Source organism: Bactrocera tryoni, chromosome 4 (assembly GCF_016617805.1).
Source record: "Bactrocera tryoni isolate S06 chromosome 4, CSIRO_BtryS06_freeze2, whole genome shotgun sequence".
Taxonomy (NCBI): Eukaryota; Metazoa; Arthropoda; class Insecta; order Diptera; family Tephritidae; genus Bactrocera; species Bactrocera tryoni.
In genome coordinates this window covers 34,168,655-34,190,066 of record NC_052502.1, presented here as the reverse complement: position 1 = coordinate 34,190,066, position 21,412 = coordinate 34,168,655, and the positions used below count along the sequence as shown (strand labels likewise).

The 21,412-nt window shown below is 31.4% G+C and overlaps 1 protein-coding gene across 2 annotated transcripts in view; it reads right to left on the bottom strand.

Annotated features, from left to right (window-relative positions):
- The window catches only part of LOC120774977 (serine/threonine-protein kinase tousled-like 2), a 41,361-nt gene extending 23,224 nt beyond the window's left edge, over positions 1–18,137 (bottom strand). Inside the window, exons 1-2 of one of the 2 annotated variants that reach the window (XM_040104879.1) lie at positions 17,666–18,137; positions 3,988–4,403 (exon numbers count right to left, since the gene is read on the bottom strand). The gene's annotated coding sequence lies outside the window, so the exon portion shown is untranslated. Of the gene's footprint in view, positions 1–3,987; positions 4,606–17,182; positions 17,340–17,665 lie in introns of those variants that run through there. The other variant, XM_040104878.1, reaches the window with a different exon arrangement.
- Positions 18,138–21,412: the final 3,275 nt, after the last annotated feature.

Sequence of the window (21,412 nt, the reverse complement as noted above, 5' to 3'; positions counted from 1 at the left end):
CGCTTTTTTGTTTCCGAAGTAAATGAATGTATCGTTTAATTTGCTATTTAAAGTTCTGTGTATAGTGACCCTGACGAGTATTGAAGTCAGCGACAAGAATTTTTTTTGCCTTAAATTTTTGCATTTTTTATTATTTGCTCAACTGAATCTCAGTGACATAATATACCTACTTACATGTGTAAATAATTTTACGGTTTATTAACATTTTATTTTAAACGTTTTAAGTTCAGTTTAGCTGCGACTAATTACAAAGCAAGAAAAATATTGCAAAAGTCAAAAAAAAAAAACGAAAACCGCTCATTTCGGCTACAACGCAGCAATAATACCCTTCACTAATGCAACCGATTCCTTACAGGAAATTAATTCCGATCGTTCAGTTTGCATGACAGCTATGTATGTATATGCTATAGTGATACGATCTGAACAATTTCTTCGGAGTTTTCACCATTGCCTGAAGCAAGAATCCATGCCAAAGGTTTCCTACTTCATTCTGACTGTTCACTTTGTACGGCGGCCTCAGACGTTTTCTTCTGAGTGTTAGAAACATCGTGGCAAACTTACCCTGTTCAGGGTATGCAACGATTTAGATTGAGGTATTATCCCATATGCTGAGAATATACACACTCACGTAAGTATAAACTAGAAAAAAGTCGGGTTAGTTACACAACTTATGTATGTATATCTCTAGAATGAATGGACCGAACCAGAAGAACTTTGATTTATAGAGTTCAGCTCGGAAACTAATTACTACAACAATTGAAATATCCGACAGATTAAGATATACATATTTATTTCATAGAAAATATTGGAGCATTCTTTTACGATAACGTAATTGATCACCGACCGCGTTGATTGATTACCTTATTCATATTAGGCGGTATGAGATCAAATTTGATCCGGACTAATCCATTTAAACTGCGCACGCAAACCGAATCGATAATTGGTTTATCTGACGACTTTTGCGATGGAAAAAAATTTAACAAGCAAACTCAAAATTTTGTGTTTTCAATCACGGTTACGGACTCGTCCATCCACTTCTAATTATGATCGTCAGTTCCGAAAAAGTTAAAGAAACAGTACTAGAAAATCGTCGTTTTGGCATCAAAGAGAAAGAAAAGGATCTCAAGGATCGACCCAAACACATTTTGTATTATGAGTATAAAACGAATTAGTGTTAGACTGGTACCAGAAAACAATCTTTTGCATCGAGCAATGCAATAGCTGACGCCCTACATTCATCATTACCGAGAAGTGGGTTTATGAATATTGACGAAACTATCGAACAATCTATTGAATGGCGTTTCAAATATGAGCCATAAACCAAAATTCGGCACTGAAGGTCATCCCAGCGGAGTCTTATAACAAGTGTAAAGATAATTGGATTAAGCTTTAGTATGCTTGTAAGGGAATGAGGAGCATATTTTGAGGGCGATAATAGAGATTTGTATTAAAATACGTGAAAATGAGATTTTTTGGTCAATCCGGGTCACATTTGATCCGGATGATGATATAATTCGCCCGATTCGATATTTCTTAGAAGCTGTCGAACACATTTGAACAAATTTTAAATTAATTGTTTAATTGTCAATGATAAAAGAGAATCCTTCCCAGAGTAGGTTGACAAAAACTGTGAACATTGTAATGACGACAGTAAAGATTTAATGCTATTTGAAGAATTTCAAAGTTTGAATCTAACGCCATCTATATGTCGACTGGTGCGTTAGAATCTGCTGGCTTTAACGATTGTACAGTGAGAATTTCATGACATTTCATCAATTGTAAGTGAAGTTATTGCGTTTTAAGTGTCAGTATGTTTGTGTTATCGCTCCGAAAATGAGCTTCGAACAAAGAGCCAACATTAAATTTTGTTTTAAAATTGGTACAACTTTTACCGAAACGTTTCAATTGATGAAACAATCAAAATCCAAGATCATTGGAAATTTCATCGAAATTGTGCGCGAATTCATCAAAAATCAGCCGAAATCATCATTGAGATTCATGGAAATGGAATTCCACATCTCCAAAACAAAGATTTATCGCACATCGCGAACATTCGGGCTTACGAAAGGTGTGTGCACAGTTTGTTCCGCACAAATTGACTGACGACCAAAAATTGCTCAGAATCCAACATTCGAAGGACGATTATTTGACCAAAAATCACATTTTAACCATTAACCACACCCCGTTTTCACCTTATATGACACCGTGCGACTTCTTCCTTTTCGGATAAATGCATTTGCTTCTTCCTTTTCGGAAAAATGCATTTGCGAGCTAAAACACTCGTTCGACATGCTTTTGGACCGTGCAAAAAGCTGTATTGAAGCAGAAGGAGACTATTTTGAATAAAATAAATTTAATTTGCCGAAAAAACCATTTGTTCTGTTTTTTTAAGTTCTGTTTACTTTGGAATGTACCCTGTATATAGGCTAAAGTGTCATTCTCAGATATTTTAGTATCTAAAAATCATGGTTCGCAAATCAAAATCGCAGCTTGTTTAACTTTAATTATATTTTGTGGTTTGCCTTTAGTGAATATTACTCAATTTATACGGAATTTCTGCATAATTACGATTATTTGCTAATTAATGATAAAAGTATGTTCGGTTTTGAATATAAATGAATGTCTACTTCACATGTTTATCAAAGCTCTAGTGGTTTGTATGGTTATTTAAAAATTAAAAATAATTTTGTTTTTTTTTGTGGTCAAGTATTATCAAAACCTTTTCGAATTATCGTGTAAATGTAATGGCTATACTTATGATAAGCTACACTGTAGGAAATATTATACACTATAAAAAAATTATCACAGGTGCACTTCTCATAGCATAGAATTATATAAAAAAATCTTTATCTTGAATTTGGTCGTTTGATTTTGAGCTACATACATATGTAAGTATATGCTATAGTGGTTTGATCTGAATCATTTTTTTGGATTGTAGCCTTGCCTTGGATAATGATCTATGCTAAATTTCGTGAAGATATCTCGTAAAATTAAAAGGTTTTAAATACAAGTATGTACTTCATTTTGATCGATCAGACAGACGCACAGACATTGCTAAATCGACTCAGCTAGTCACAGTGAACAATTTGTATACTCTCTTTAGATATATTGTGGAATTTGCCACACATATTCCTGGGACTCAAGGGAGGTCGGTATTGCAAATGGGCGTAATCGAGAATATAAAAGAAACGGTTATTCACGAACATAGCCCTCCCTTACTTGTTATAAGTGTACTTCACTCGGAGACCATACGTACGTTTATTTCTGGAGTATTACAAACTTCGTGGCAAAATTAATATACGCTGTTCATGGTAATTGACTAACTTCGCGATCTTGCTTAAAATCAGCAGTTAATAAGTGATCTACTAAATATGTATACATTTATAAAAATTATTTTTATACTTATTAGCATATAAAAATACATACACACTTAATATGTACATATTAGATTAGCTGATTATAATTTATAAAATTATTTAATTTCATTTATCTACTTGGCACGTTCGTTTTTAAACAACCGTAGACAATAGTTTATTCATATTTATGCACATATGTACATACATATATACAAATGTACATACATATGTATGTGTGTGTGGAAAAAGAATATAGAATTCTGCTGGTAGGAAATAGCGACGTTTCGGAGACTAATCTATTGCCGTTAAACACCTGTGAAGCGTCGGTAATATTATATAAACACTATACAGATAGATATACATACATAATATCGACAATATAAATTGCTAAATGACTATCAATAAAGAGACGAAATCACAGCTACATACATATACATACATACATATGTATGTATGTATATATTGTTGATGTATAAATAGAATAGATGAAATAATTAAAATTATAAATAATAAACAGGTTCTCTTTTACTTTTTTCCTTTTTTCCTTTCAAAACAGTTAATACAAATTCCTGAGCGAACGTTTATTAGACAACTGACGTATAGTACAAGGCTAAAAGATTTAAATACTCACTTTTTTGCATAATAATTAGCGCTTTTTCGGACGATGCACAAAGCCAAACATGTGTTAAACGCGAAAAATCAACTTGAAACGGTAAACGCAGGAGTAACTGACGCTTAGGCTCGTTGCTCTCTTACGAAGATTCTGTTGTCGTTGTTTGGTATGTTTTTTCACTAACTTAATTTACTTTTCCACTTCTGGCTGCGAAGTGTGAAACCAGATTAATACGCCTTGGTCCGTGTCGGATTTTGTCTTTTTCTTTGTTTGTTTCAGCGTTTTACTTTCTTTTCTATTGGTGTATGTTGCTTTATTGTTTTTTATCTACTGCTTTCTATGGTAGTTTTTACACAACTGGCTGCTCACTTTTAAATTATAATTGTTATTTAGGTGCCACAAGCGAGTTTAATTTCATTGTTTGCACTTTTTATCTACAATAATTTTTTCGTTGTTCGTTGTAAATATGTTTGTTTGGTTTAATAAATATTTTAGCGCACTTGGCGTGTGAATGTATGCACTCGGCTTCAATGTATCGCAAGTTTTTCCCACATACATACATACATATGTACATGTGTAAGTATGTATTTATTATTTTTACTATACTTTCACCAGCTTTTAATGGAATTTCAATTGCTGTTATAATTAATAAATACGAATATGTGGACCGTTTAGTTGGTGCGTAGATGAAAAAAGTTCGCAAACTGTTATATACATACATATTTATATATTTATGTAAATATATAAATATGTACATTTTATGACAACCAGGGTTGCAAATGTTTTAAAAATGATATTTGTTTTAATTTTTAAATTAATTGTTTTTGTAATTCCCAAAATCTTATTAAAAATAATTTTCAAATTTCTAACCCAAAAAAAAAAATAAATTTTTAAATCGTATTAACAATGAAACATGAAAATTGTAATAATTTTTACAAATAAAAATTCCTAAAAAAGTTTTGAATTTAAATTATTTGAAAAATATTTTGTTTCTTTTTATTCCAATTATTAAAAAAAAAAATATTTTATAAATAATTAAAAAAAATTAATTTTCAGCTTCTATTTACAATTTTTTGGTTAAAATTTAAGTTTTGATTTTATTTTTGTTTAGAAAATTATTTATTTATTTTATTTGCAAGACTATGAGCTTTGCAATTTAAAATTATTTTTTTTCATTTAGTCATAAATTTAGATGACATACATAAGTTTTTTCATTAAAATAATTATAATTTTCAAATTTCTAATCTCAAATAAAAATAAATTTATAATCCCAAAAATCATATTAACAACGAAAACTGAAAATTTTAAACCTAAACTAAAGAAAAAATTGTTTATAATTAAAAATTAAAAAAAATTTTTGAATTCATGTTATAAATAATGAAAATATCAAAATATTTTATCAACTTTTTAATGTTGGGATAAAAAATTAATTTTCAACTTCGAACTACATTTTTTGGACTACAAATTTTTAAAATTAAATTTTTGCTTTTTTTAATTTCAACATTTGATTTGAAAATTATTTTTCATTATTTTTTTGATTATCCAAGTTTTAAATAAAAAATATTTTATCAATTTTAATTCTGATTATGGGACTGAAAATTAAATTTTTAATTTCTAATTAAAATTGTTTGGGTATAAAAATTTTAAATATATGTAATTTTTCCTTTCTTTTAATTTAACTTTTTGATTAAATGTTTTTTTCTACAATTCTTTAAATAAAAAAATATTTTATTTGATTCTGGGATAAAAATAAATCAATTTTTGACTTCTACAAATTTTTGGGTACAAATTAAAATAAATTAAAAATAAAAAATAATAAATTAAAAATAAATTTTCCTTTCTTTTAATTCCGGTATTTGATTTGAAAAGTATTTATTATTTGTTTTTTTTGTTACTCTAATAAAAAAATTTTAATGAGGTTTTTATTTCGAAAAACTAAATTTTTTTAAGTTTAATTACAATTTTTGTGATATAAAAAATTAGTTATTTATTTTTAATTAAGAATTTATATTTTTAATAATGAATTTGCAACTCTGATAACACCATAAAAAAATTATTAGAAAGTGTCTTTTTATATTATTATTTAATTTATAAATATCACACAGCTAAGTTATGTAAAAAATCTGCATTCACATTTATAAAAAAGATGTGAGCCAATGTATATAATAAAAATGAGTAAACACACTCTGCATCACTCCATTTACTTGACTTAATGAAAATTAAGTGGACTTAGATATTTGAACATTTTTATTTATTTAGTCAACTAAAACAACGGCAATAGCTAATAGAAGGGAGCACTCATTTAGGCAAATAAATACACATATTCAAAAGTATGTACATATGTACGAAGTAACAGATTGAGTATATGTATATGTAAGTATAGATACTTAACTTTAAAAAATGTATCCTTGTATCTAAACAGTTATACATATTTACATATATGCTTTATCGGTACACATACAAACATATTTATATATGTACATACATAAGTATGTAGAGAGAAAAAAATAGATGCAGTGGTAAATAAGGCGCAATTTACGGTGACAAGAAAATCCATATACCTGCATGCATAAATATGTATGTATGTGTACATATACTTATAATGCGTAGCGAGATATGTACATATGTATGTATATGTATGTATATTCATTCAAACACACGTCCACTGATTTGTGTTGAATTACGCGATTGAATGCGTTTCAGAGATTTTTTCAGTTCACTTTTCGAATTATTTTCTATATATTATCTCGAGTCGTTGTTATTCTTGTTGGCTGCATTGTTTTTATATTCAATGAATACGTGCGTACAGATGTACAAACATTTGCAGCTACATATATACACGCTCAATTATATACATATTTACTTATATACATATGTATATACACGTATATCTGTAAAATCGCCTCGCGTTTTGTAGTTTTGAGAGTTTAGCCACTTTCCGAGCGAACGGAACAAAGAAACTGACGTAATCGTAAAATTGTTTGCTGATTTTATTTCACATTCCTACAACAAAGATGTGTATGTCGATTTGCAATTTATTTTTGTTAATCAATAAGTCTGCTACATAAACTTTTTTGCTTTTGTCAAGACTTGAGATGTTTCGACATACATACATATGTATGTACATACATATGGATTTTCAGTGAGGTGCATATCTTTTGGATGAAAGCAAAAGAAAGCCTATTGCAAAAACAGTCGAAAACAAGAAAAAAATATATAGTAATTACCACCAATCCTTTACAGAGGCATTTCCTCTAGCATAAAAGGGTATAAAAAGATTTTTATCCTGATTTTGATCATTCAGTTTGCATGGCAGCCATATGCTATAGTGATCCGATCTTAACAATTCTTTCAGAGGTTGTACCATTGCCTTGAATTATAATCCATGACAAATTTCGTTAAAATATTTTGTCAAATAAAAGAGTTTTTCATATAAGGACTTGAACTTAATCGGTCATTTTGTATGGTAGCTATAGGATATAGTAATCCGATAACAGCAGTTCCGACAAATGTGCAGCTTATTGGGGAGTATATGTGCAAAATTTCAGATTGATAACTCATAAAATGAGGGACAATTAGTGCTACAAAAGTCGTGGCAAACTTAATACTACATAAGAATACCCAATTTAGATAATTAATGTATACATACATACATACTTACATATGGTATACATGTGTATATATACATTTAAATGTTTCCCACTAACCACTCTACACCTTTACACATCGATTTTTTCAAATTTTGTTGTTGGCGTTCTTCGCCACAAAGTTGTGGCGCTTTGATTCACTTCAAAACACTATTGCGTGCCTGACATTTCCTTTGTCGCAACCACAAAACGAACGAAATTCATAAAAACACACTTCACCACACTACACTACACTACACTGCAAACAGAAGCTACAACAATTATAAAAGCCAAACCTCGTTATTCAAAACGTAAAAATGACTAAATGTCATTCAACCGATGTGAATGTGACACGTTTAGGCAGAGTCACAACAGCAACAAGCAACAAAAATAAGCAAAAATGAATCAATTACAAATTACAAACATTTTTTGTTTCATTTTTTTTTCCATAAACTGCAGAAGTGAAGCAGAGTTTGACCGAAAATGAGGCGGTTATGGGCGAGTATGCACGCACACATCGCTTATTTATGGTGCTTGCACAATGAATGGAAGAGAGGTGGCAACGAAAAAAATAAGCAATAGCTAATAAAAAATTACGAAGATGTTAAAAAAGGAGATACGAACTATTTAATAGTCATTTTTAAATTATTTTCTGCTATTTTTCTTAATTTTACTTATATTTTTTTCCTTAATTGTGACTTTAATTAATTTTTTTTAATTATTACTAATTTTGAAATATTTCAAACTGTTAATTGCTTTCTGATTTAAGAAATTAATACACTGAAAAATTAATTTTAGTTTTTTTAATTATGAAATATACAAGATATTATTTTTATTTACTTATTTTTTTTTTATTTAGAAAATTATTTATTTTCTTTTACTTTATTTTTCTTTATAATAATTTATATATCAAAGTATTGTACATACATATTATTTTTAAAATAATTATGTAAAAAATTAACATTTTGTTTTATGTATGTACGTATTTCATTTTATATAGTATTAATGAAATTGTTTATTTATTTAATTTCATTTCAAAAACCAATAAGTTAGTTCAAAGATGTTAAAAAAATGCAAATATTGGAATAATGGTTTATAAATTGTTTTTTATTCTTCTATTTTTTAATTTTCTTAATTAATTTATATGTATTTTTTAATTTTTCTTAATTAATTTATATATATTTTTTCATTATTTGCGACTTTGATTAATTGTTTTTTTTAATAATTACTAATTTTGAAATATTTAAATTTGTTAATTGCTTTCTGATTTAAGAAATAAATTTAAATTTTTTTAAATTATGAAATTTTTTATTTTTTTTTATTTTGAAAATTATTTATTTAATTTTCCTTAATAATAATTTATATTTTAATTAATTATATTATTTTATTTTTTTTTTTTTGTTTTTGTTTATAAAATAGTTATATAGTATTTATGTAATTATTTAATTTTATTTCAAAGATCAATAATTTAGCTGCTTATTTATCTTGGTGCAATTCAGAGCTCACCTAGTGTAGCTTTTTTTAGTAGGGTCTATCAATCAATTTTTCCGAGTATGAAGCGAAAAAAACATTCGCATTTTTGAACTACCCTAATGTATGTATTACAGATGGAATTACGTATTTATTTATTTATATTTTTGTTCTTTAATAATTTGTATATTTAAAATATATTTCAAAAATTAATAAATCAGCTAATTGGTTGTTGAAATACACAGAAGTAAATATGTGAACAGAAGCATACATAAAAGTATGGATTTTCGATATTTTCGCTCATTTGAACTTCTAATTTATTTCTACTCAGCTAAATTTTAAATATAATATTTTATACTAGACTAAATTGAAATGTTAACACATAGCAAAGCCTGATTACTTAGTATATTATACAATTGAGGCAGAAATATTTAATTACCCTTAGTTGCTGTTGCTTGAGAAGAGAAACAGCGGCGATGCGAAGTACAAAATAAATTCATATAAAATGTCAATATGTACAAACGTTTATATTTGCATACATATGTATTTACGTATATTTACATACATATGTATATATACACTTACATATATGTGCATACTTATATAATATATGTATGTATAATTATATAAATCAGCTAAAACAAAGCGTCGGATAGTTTTGTCCACATTAACACATATTAAACCGAAAGACGAGCGCAACTATCGATAACCGATAAACCAACAAGCAAACCGTACCGAGTCACCAAACGACTGCCCGACCGACCTACCGCCCAACCAGCCCGTAGTCGACACACACCAAGAGCTAAAAGCTTAAACTTGACGTTGCTGCTGATAGCGAGACGCGTTAAATTGCGTCGTCGTTTATGCTTATGCCAAATGACGAAGATGTGTCAGTGGAAGTTGTTGCACTGCCAAGGGAAGCGTGGGTTGCGGGTCGGGTAAGGAGCTTTTACAGTGCTGGGTGGAACAAATTTTATACACATTTGGGAATTATGAAACTGAATTAGGGGTCACTTTAGATAGAAAGAAATATTGCATCACTATTTTTAATTCATTATTAGATCTATATCTTTCTCAGATCGGAGTAGAAGTTTGATTATAAATACGAAAAGACTTTTTCCACTACCCAATACTTAACCTTAGAGATTTTAAAGGGGAGAAATTTTATTACTTCTTCCTTACACTCAAAATAAATTGAAAAAGTTGGGCCTTTTTTGAGTGTTCCAGAAAAAAATTTATCAATTCGCCGAGGAGAACCTATTAATAGTTCTATAGCAATTCTTGAGAAAATGTTTCCTTGACGAGATTGTGTCTATAAAATTAATATTTAACAAATATAGCTAAAATACAAGTAATATCACGCAAGATGTATAGCAAACATGTCAATTTCTGATATTTGAAGAGGCTACATAATTTCATTTCCATTGTGTGTACACTTTTATTGCACGCCACTGTGCAAACTGGCTGGGGAAGTAACAGGACGTCGGAGGATGGTTAATGGCTTGTGCGAAATTGCAGGCGAGACATATTCCAGTTGAACGCGACATTGTCGGAGCATTGCTAGCAAACTTGTCGCCATGCGCCAACGACAACGGGTGTGGTATAGTACTGGAGGAGAAACTTCTTTGCTTTTAACTTCATTCTTCACCTACTTATGTACCTACTTAAAGATGTACATTCATATTTACATACATACATATGTATGAACATACTTGAGTAGCTGCTATCTTTATCTGTTCAATTCCATTTAGTAAGTTTATATGTCTGTCCGTGCAACGTGTGCCTATAATTGTCTTCTTTTTGCGCTCCAGCTCCGCGTCTCGTTGAGATTTATTTAGTGCTTTAGTCTGCGCGCCCGTCCGTCCGTCTGTCCGTCTTGTGAGCGCACTTGACAATCAGTTCGTACATGTTTTGACTGACTTTCTAACTAACCAAACGCCTATTTTTTCATTATTCTCGCTTACGCACAGTTTCTTTTGCCGCTCAGCTTCAGTAAATTTTCATATTCTCTTATTATTAGTGTATCTACACTTAATTCAGTTAGCCACTTAGTCAAACTGCCACTCAACAACGCGTTCCGGTTGAAACTCACCGCTAATTTCAATGATTGAAATCTATAGGCGAATCGTTTAATAGCCATATACGACGTGCTCGTATATAGCCGTAGGTATATTTATTAGCTTGTTTACAACAAGTTTACGCTCATCATACTTACGTATATGGTTATTATGACGAATATGCAGAGTATTAAAGCGTACGAACGAAATATGAGAGTACTGGGGCGAAAAAGCACAGGCGTTGAAAAAAATATTTTTTTTTAGAATATGTCTTTACTTAAAAAATTATATTTATAACTCAAACATCCAACGTCGTGTATACAAAAATAACATTCGCTGTAAGATTTCCCATATAGATAATTATCTCAACGATATCTTTCAAACTCCGGTAACTAGAAGAGGAAGAAAATACTTTTTCGACTACCTAATGATATCTTTCAAACTCTAGTTCTGTTGGATTTAATATTTTAAAATTATCTCAACCATATCATCAATCTAGTAGCTAGAAAATTACCGTTATGTTTCATTCTGAAAGAGTTTCCTAAATCGAAATGTTTAAGTATGCTAATCTTCATATTTGTAACTTTTGAGTTATGACATTTTTGTAATAAAGCAGCGAAATCAACGACCAATTAGACACCATGACTGATGGGATAATATTTTAATCTCATAAGAAAAGACATTAAAACCAAAAATTCAAATATATTTAGAATCCATAGCTTATAGAGCTTCCATTATATAAAAAAGATTATTTAAAGGGAATATTATTTTTCAAAAAAACGAGAAAAGTCTTAAACTTCGGCTGCACCGAAACTATAATACCCTTCACCAGTACATTTCTCAAGCATAGAAGGGGTCAAAAATTCTTTATCTTGCTGTTGGACGGTCAATTTGTATGACAGCTACATATATACATACATATGTATGTATGTACATATATGGCATAGTAGTCCGATCTGATCAATATCTTCGAATATTGTGGTATTGTCTTGGATAATAATTTATGACAATTTTTTGAAGATATTTTGTCAACTAAAAAGATTAATACATACAAGGACATGATTCCGATCGCTCAGTTTATATGACAGCTGCATCGAATGGTGGTTTGAATTATCCGACGTTTCCTTTTGGGTATTACAAACTTCGTGGCAAACTTACAATAACACCTACAATATATACCTGTTTGGGGTATATGTAGATCTTACGAAATTACAAGCAGTTCAATTTTTCAAAGTTTGAGCTGAGAATGCAGTTTTCCTCGAAAGTTTTTCAATCCTAACTACTGATTTAAATGATTATTAAAGCGGAAAATTCAAGTCTTAAAAAGGTCTACATATATTTCCGTTTGTTAATAGGAGCATTAACATTAAAATCCAATTGATAGCGCTCCGGATGATTGTGGCTGGATCTCGCTTCAAAACATCCTCAAGCCAGACCCATTTTCTTTCGAGTCTTTTTATCAGAAAATGCTGCAAATATTGCGATAGCATCGGTGTGTGAAAACCTGCAGCTTTTAAATGTCAGAGGCTACGAGATTCCATGTTGAAGATATACAGTGTCGGAGAAAACATATTGGACTCATACCTAAGAATTACGTTATCACCTCCTATGCTCGCAATATAATTATAAGCTTACGAAGTGCAGAAATCAGTTGTTACTACTGAATAAGGACTATTTTTTTGCTGTTATAACAATATCTTCGATACGGAACAGTACTGTACGATACTCTTCTTCACTGGAATTATAATCGTTTCTGAAGAAAATGTTGTTTGAATGATGAGTTTGTTTTTTGAAGCCTCGAACTCTTGAAGATCTCAAAGAGAACAAGCCTCGAAAATGCAAAACCGAAAATGCCGAATGCAAAAAGTCAACCTTTGATATCTTCAAACTCCCGTTTTGATCTTATATTCGATTAAGAAAGATCTTAAGAAGTATGATGAACTAATAAAACTTGGAAACAAATAATGGTGATAATGTTAGACAACACTTCGCTCAGATTTAAAAAAAAAGGACTTTTTTGGGTCAAATGACAGCTTAGAGCTGACGTTTGCTTTACTCGAAAACCTTATAGAAAGTGCTATATTAAATGAAGTGTGTACTCGATTTGCCTATCTCGCTTCGTGTACTATATAAAAAAAAGTAGAAAACGTTTAATAGAAAATTAAAATATATTTACAAAAATCGATTTAGTAATAGCAAACAAAATAAAGCAAATAATACTGCTTATTTTAGCATAATGATTACCTAATTAATTAATTCAAATATTTGCATAGTAAACTCACGATTACAACAAAAAGAAAAATTACCGCGAAAAATTGAGAGAGGACAGTTAATAAACATATTTAGTTAAGTCGATGAATCAAAACTTAACGATTTTCAGATAAAAACGAGTCGTCGAGGCTTCATAAGTTACACACCATAATAGCGGAAGAGTATGACAAACGAAAACATAATAGAACAAATTGAAATCAAATCGAAGACTATATAGTGTGGGTAGTGAGAAAAATCAAAAGAACGAAAGGGTATAAAATATGCAGAATAAATATAACTAAGTAAAAGTAGAAGAAAACTGTCGAGATTAAACGATGGTGTACAGCAAATTGGTGCAAATGTTTGTATGTACATATGTATAAAGCGTACATTTTTATATACATATTTATGTATGTATATAGTACAAATATATGGCTGTACAAGGCATATAGCGCGTAGTACATAGAGATAACCTGAGTGCTAAGAACAGATGGAGTAGGCAAAGGGGGCTCTTGCAGGCACAGCAGCAGTACTTGAAAATATGCGCGCATGTATTTATGAGGTAAGATGGAATACATACGAATAGCAACACGCAAAAAAAAAATATTATAATAAAAAATTCAATCGACCGAACAACAGGCCAACCAACCGACTGTCAGGCAAATGAAAAGGCGTTGTGCGAAGGCAGAAGGGGGACGACAAACCACATCGTTGGCAGGACGGGAGCGGTGGGCGAAGCAAAACAAAAAAAGCCAAGCAACAACAGTAACAACTAGCGGAGGCAGCGAGAGTGGGGAAACGTAAGGCATGGAGCAGGGCAAAAGTGGGAGCAAGTGAATTGCGGAACTGGTGAGTAGTAGAGTGGAGCAAAGCAAAAAAAAATCAACACACAAAAAAAATGTATAAAATAAAATGGAAATAGAATGGCAAAAAATCACATTGGAAGGCAAGGTGGTAGCCGGGTATGCGGTGGATGCTTGATGGCAGTTAAAAGCGTTGGAGCGGTAGAGCAGCAGTTGAGCGCTAAAACAAACACACATACATACTTGCATAGCTTGTAGACGCGTTAATAAAATATATACGAGAGGAAGGAGTATATTGTATGTATGTACAGTATGTATGTGTATTTTTATATACATATTTATACTTGTATATATTTATGTCGATTTGTAGTAGGCATGAACGCAAAAATTGTGTGATGCGACCGAAAGCGAGCAAAAATGAAATAAAGTAACAGGAAAAAATCATATCACAAACAGCAATCAACCAACCGAACAGTCAGTGGACAGTCTTAAAACAAAATCAAGTACGGAAAAAATAATAAAAATTCATACGAGTGCCAATCGCTGGCAAATGTATCCACTTGCATGCATACTACATGCATACATACCTACACACATACCAACGAGTAAAAATGTATCGCTTTGCACCGAATGGGGCGAGTATGCAGCCGAGAGGGTGTGCAAGGAAAGGCAAAAAAAAACGAAACGAAACGAAACAAAAAGACATCTGCAAACAGCACTTGGCACTCAGTGCAAAACATTAAATTGCATGGGAGTAGAGCAGAGAGCAGTGCAGCGGGCTACCGATATTAGAGTCGCTCGGCAATTTGGTGGTCCGAGAGTATAAGAATGAGAGCGCATACATATGCTGTGCAGAGGAAGCATTTGCGAAAAGTACAAAAAAAAGTATTAGCTACAACAACAACAATAATAAGCGCAAATAGTGTTCAACGGGCGTTGCTATTTCAAGAGGTTGCAGAGGGCTAAGTGGTCGCGGGTTGTATGAGGCGGTGTATTTTAATTGTGTTGTACTCATATTTACATATATACATACATACATATGTACATGCCTAAGATGCGATTGTGTGTACACATGAATTCGAAAACTTTGCCACGGTACATGGAAAGTATTTAAAAAAAGCCACATTTTCTTAAAGCGTTTCAAATGTTTAATTAGGTATGTATATATGTATATATGTATGTATGTATGTTTGTTGATATCTTTGCTTTAGTTTTTTTATGTTTTTTTATTTTTAACGTTTCTCTTCGAGTAGTTGGAGAAAATGAGACAAAAGTTGCTTAGCCAGGATTGCATTTTAATATGCACGAGTAAATATGTAAATACATATGTACATACATACGTACTTACATATATGCACTTCTACATACTTATGTACATATGTACATTATTTTCAAATTCAATTTATTTATTGCAGCTTATTTAGTTTTTCACACTAAGGTGCGAAGATTTATCGGCTAAGGCGATTTAACTTAATAATTATACCGACTATATTCTTCAATTATGTGTTTTTGTATACATATGCATAGAATAATATGTAGAAATATGGCCCTAAAAGCATTTCTCGCGTTATTAAACGTTTTAAAAAAGATGTGCGTATTGACTGGCAGAAAGGTTCTGGTAAAAAGGGGCCACATGATCGTGAGAAGGCGAAGAACGTTGTGACCATTCTCAAGAAAGACCCAAAGAATTTCTTGTGTGGCAGGCCGTTACGTCGGGCACAATCAACAGCGAGATATATGAGAAGAAAGGTTTACAAAAGAACTTGCATCCATTCCTAAGCCAACATGAAATGTCCACGTTTTTTTGGCCTGACCTCGCTTCATGTCACTTTAGCAAAACAGCCTTAGAGTGGTTCCAACGGAATGAAGGGATTTTAGTACCTAGAGAAGCGAATCCAACTAACTATCCAGAATTATGGCCGATTGAGAGATATACTGTGTTTTAGTAAAAAAGGAGATGAAGGCAACAAAAAAAGTGACTAAAGACCTTCAAGATTAAAAAAAAAAAATTGGTTTTCAGCAGCTATGAGAGTATCGGACAATACCATAAAAGCACTAATGGACAGGGTTCCGGAAAAAAATAAAAAAATATTAATAATACATAATTTTAATAAAATATTTTAGTTTATAAAAATCGGATTACAGGTTTTAAAGTTTTTTTCATTATTGTAACGGACAATTTTATTGGACGCAGTCCTTAAGAGTCCGCAGACCATTGTACCATCTGTCATATCGATTTTACACCTTTTGATTAATTTGCAGTAATGAGAATTTAATAATTTATTAAAAAATTCAAAACCTTTCCAGTTGAAAAAAAAATTATTATTGTATAAGGGGTGTGTTAATTTCTAATCTAACTAATCTAACCATGTTCCAATACCATACAAATTTTTTTTCATTAAAATTTATTTGTTTGAACGTTCAAGCTTGAAATTTTAGTAAGTTAAATAGCATATCAAAAAATTACAATAAAAAAATCTTATTATTTTCGCATCTATTTTATTGCACAACACTGTAGCTGCTATTATTAGGAAAATGTTTAAATAATTTCTGAATTTTGGTACATTCGTTATTATCTAATGGGCAAGTGACATGATCGATGTGTTGTATTAGTATTTTAAGGCAAATCGTGTATAATCCGTTATAATTTTTCAATTTCTCGAACAATTTCAATATATGTACATATAATCTAACTAGCAAATCAACTAGAATATTCACAGTGACACTCATATTTAACTCACTCACTGATATTTAAATTTAAGCTGATTAATACTAATTTCTGTGTGTAAGTATACATATACATACATATGTATGTATGTATGTATGTACATATGTATGTATGTATGTATATAAGAAAGTAAGTTTGTGTGATCTATCTAAGCGTTTTATTTGCATTTTTAATTTTTATTCTCTGCTCTTTTACTACACTGTATTCTACATTTTGTTAATGTTGTTGTTTTATTATTATAAGAAAACGTTTCTGGCATTTAACTGTCAACACTTTTACCTTTTTCACTTATTTTGAAAATGTAGTTTTATTCAATTTACTTTTGTGTTTTTGCATTTACAGCTCGTGAAACACTTTGTTGCGATAACTGCGCCGCTATTATCTGTGTGTTTTTGCACTTTTTCATACGCTTTGATTTTTTTACTAAAATTTGTTATCTTTTATTTTATGGTTTTTATATTATTTATTTCGTTATCTTTATTTTTTTTTTACTTTTATTTTTAAATTTTTATTTTTACTTTTATTTCCGTTTTCGTTGTGTTTTTAATTTTTTCACCAACTATTCACTCCAACTAACAATGCTCGGCTAAACGAGTCAATGTACAAACATATTTATTTATTTTTTATTTTAATGTATTTAATTATATACACATGCACAAACGTATAGAGTATTTTCGCACTGTCTTGATTTAAGTATTTTTGCGTTGCTTTCCGACATTTATGCACAAAAATCACTGTACACCAACATTTCCATGTACATACACAAGTGGGTTGTATGCTTGCTTGCATGTAAGTATGTAGGCAGGTAAGTATGTCTGTGGATTTTACTTTGCTGCTATACGGCGGCTACTGTTATGCTGCTGCTGCTCGCTGGCGCTTGGTTGTGTGTTGTGGAGGAGAATCGCGTGGTACTACTCGCAGATACATTATTATTGTAGCGCACGCGAATTGAGACTAAAAAGTCGAAGAGAGATGTGATTTTGTGTAAGCACGGCAACAGAAAGCCCAAAACGCATTGGCAGCAGCGCGACCGTGGCATAGCAAGTCGCATTGTGAGCGCTGACGTTGTCGTTGACGTCGCAGTGAACTGTGTGTGCGCGCGCTAAGCCCATAACAGCAAAGCCAATTGCAAAACTAAAGGTGAAATAATAGCAACAACAAAAAACACAACAACAATGGCAAGAAATACAACAAAAATCAAAACAGTGGCAGCAGAACAACAGGAACCAAATGGAATGGCCAAAGTGGAAATGATATGAGACGACGACGATGCGGCAATGCGACGGACGACAGACAGACGACGACGACGACGACGACGACGAACGACGCTTAGCGGACGTTGTACGATATATGTATGCGATACGATAACGAAGCAAAGTCTCGTCGACGATGATGACTACGCCGACAACAGCAACGACGACAGCGACAGCGACAACGAAACGGTTAAAAGCCGCACAAGAACCAGAAGTTCAGCAAAAGCAACTACAGAATTGTATAATTGGGATTTGAATTACTAGCAGCAGTTCGGCAACCAACAAAACCGCAACGGCATTAAACAGCAAAGGTTGTATAGCGTTCGGCGTTCAGCGTTGGCGGTGCGGCCGTGTATGTTTGTGTACGCCGCTGTGCTTTCAATCGCTACAAATTAAACTAAACGATAGCGTGAAAATATCGTGTTGTTGAAAAGTAATTGTTCTCATTTATTTATGCATTCATTTGGCATATGATTTATTATTGAGATATTTTCTAAAAATTAATTACTAAATAGTTTTTGAGAATTTTGAGAGGTGTTTTTATAACTTGAATAGGGTATATTAAGTTTGCAACGAAGTTTGTAATGACTAGATGGAAACGTCGAAGACACTATATACTTACACATACATATATGTACATATGTATAGGGTATTTATATACATACATACTTATATAAACGAACAGCGTGACAAGCTGCTTCCATTTAACTATATTTGACTTTCCCTCTGTATATTCGTCAACTTAGCCCTAATTTTTTGAGATAACAATCTGTAATTTTGCACACCTGCTTTTTTCCCAACAAGCAGCTAATTAGTGGAACCGTCAATATTGTATATCTAGGCATATACAGTAGCTGCCATGCAAGCTGACCGCTCAAAATCAACTTTTTGTATGGAAAACTTTTTTATATGACATATTATCCTTACGAAATTTGATATAGAATGTTGTTCAAAAACGCGCTATAATTTTCGAAAAAATCGTTTAGATCGGATCACTATAGTGTAGAGCTACCATACGAACTATTCAATCCAAATCAAGTTTTTGTGCGGATAACTTTTTATTATACGATATATCTTCACCAAATTTGGTATAGAATATTATTCAAGATAACGCTACACTCTCTAAGCGTATTGTTCGATTCGGACTACCATAGCATATATGTATGTAGCTGCCATACAAAATGACTAATCAAAACCAAGTTCTTGTAGGGAAAACTTTTTTAATTGACAAGATATCAACATGAATTTTGGCACAAAATAATATTTAAGACAATGCTACAATATCTGAATAAATCGTTCAGTTCGGTTCACTATAGCATACAGCTGTCATACAAACTGACCGATCAAAATTAAGTTCTTGTGGAGAAAACTTTTTTATTTGAAAATATATCTTAATGAAATTTAGCACAGATTATTGCTTAAAACAAAGCTACATCCTCCGAGCATTTTGTACAGATCGGATAACTATAGCATGTAGCTGCCATAAAACTGACGAATCATAATTATCTTGTTTGATTTTTATATAACCTGCTATGTAGTAAAAAGTGGTCCGTGAAGTGTACTATAGCTGCCTTAAAACTGAAATAATTTTTTTTGTTCTTATATATTTTTGGAACACCATGGCGTATACGCAACCAATAAGCAATTTAATTTAAGCTTCAATATTGTGACTTTGTTATGACTTTAATTGAATATACTCTGTGAAATAAATATTTTTCAAAGCACCTTTGTAACTAATGGCTTGTTTTATATATAAAAAAGATATAGGCATACTCGACCATAAGTCAAGTGCGGCTGCAATTAAGCGGAGTACTTAATGTACATATTCTGTCTGTCGCATGAAAACATTCGAAGTAACGTTAGAAAGTATCACGGAATAATAGACTCATAGACTCAGTGTTTTAGAACACAAATGAAGTCAGCAAAGTACAGAAGAAATAAAAATTTGCAAAAATTTACATATGTATGTCGGAACATACAGATGTACATATGTACATACGTACATACATTTTATATACACATATTTATATATACATACAAGTATGTTTGTGAATTGACTACAATGCGATAGGTTATAGTACGGCCGGAGGCGGAGGTAGCACAAAGCCGAGACAAAGCGAAGCGAATAAACGAGCTGTCAGAGCTTTAAGCACCGATTGTCGTTATGGTTGACGTTAGCAAGAGCTAGTGATTATTGTTGTTTTTGCTAATGTATTTTTTTTATTATTATGATTGTCAAAGCCGTTACCATTTGGTTGCCAACCAAACACAGCTAATAAACAACCCATCAAACGTACAAACATACAAACAGACAGATCCACCTAACTAAACTTTGTTCATATACATACGTGTATTTGTTTATAAGATTATGCATATGTATGTATATGTAGCAGTTTCCATTTATAGGTACATACGTAAGTCACGTGAACAAACGCTCATACTTATATATTTTGCATGTATGAATGTATTTATGTATAAGTTTATGTGTATCTAAGTTAATGTTTGTGGGCTGTATGCGTGTCTGCTGTGCGTAAATCGAAGAAAAATAACATAACTTATGGGCATCTATGCTTGCTAAGCTCATTTATAATGCCGCGTTATAAATATGTATGTGTGTATATACAGTGAAAGCTCGATGGACAATCTAATTAGCGGACATCTTTTATATGTAAAGTGGTTATATTTTTTTGAACGCAAAACTTTTTTGAAAAGTAATTTTCACGTCAAGTTATTTTAAATTTAAATGTAATTATTTGAGACACACCGTTTAGATGGCAAAAAAATAAGATGGGGTTCATTTATGAAAGCTTTCACGGTATATACATACATACATATTTCTGTGATAGTTTTCAAGTGTTCAAGGTTAAGGTATTAATATATCTATGTAGTATAACTACTCAGGTGTTTTCCTTATAACATCAAGGGGTATAAAAAGGTATTTATTTTGGTTTTAATCGGTTAGTTTGTATGACAGCTATATGCTATACTAGTCCGATCAGAGCAATTCGCTCGGAGATTGTGGCGCTGCATTGGAAAATAATACTTGTCAAATTTCATGAAGATATCTTGGCAAAAAAAAAAGTTTTCCATACAACTTGACCTGATATTGATCAAGTCTGTTCAGGGTATAAATATAGTAATATATTGATATAATGATTCCAGCAACTAAGAAAAGCTAAACAAATATACACAAGTAATGATACATACAAACATACCTACATACATATGTATGTACATACATATACTTGCATAAACA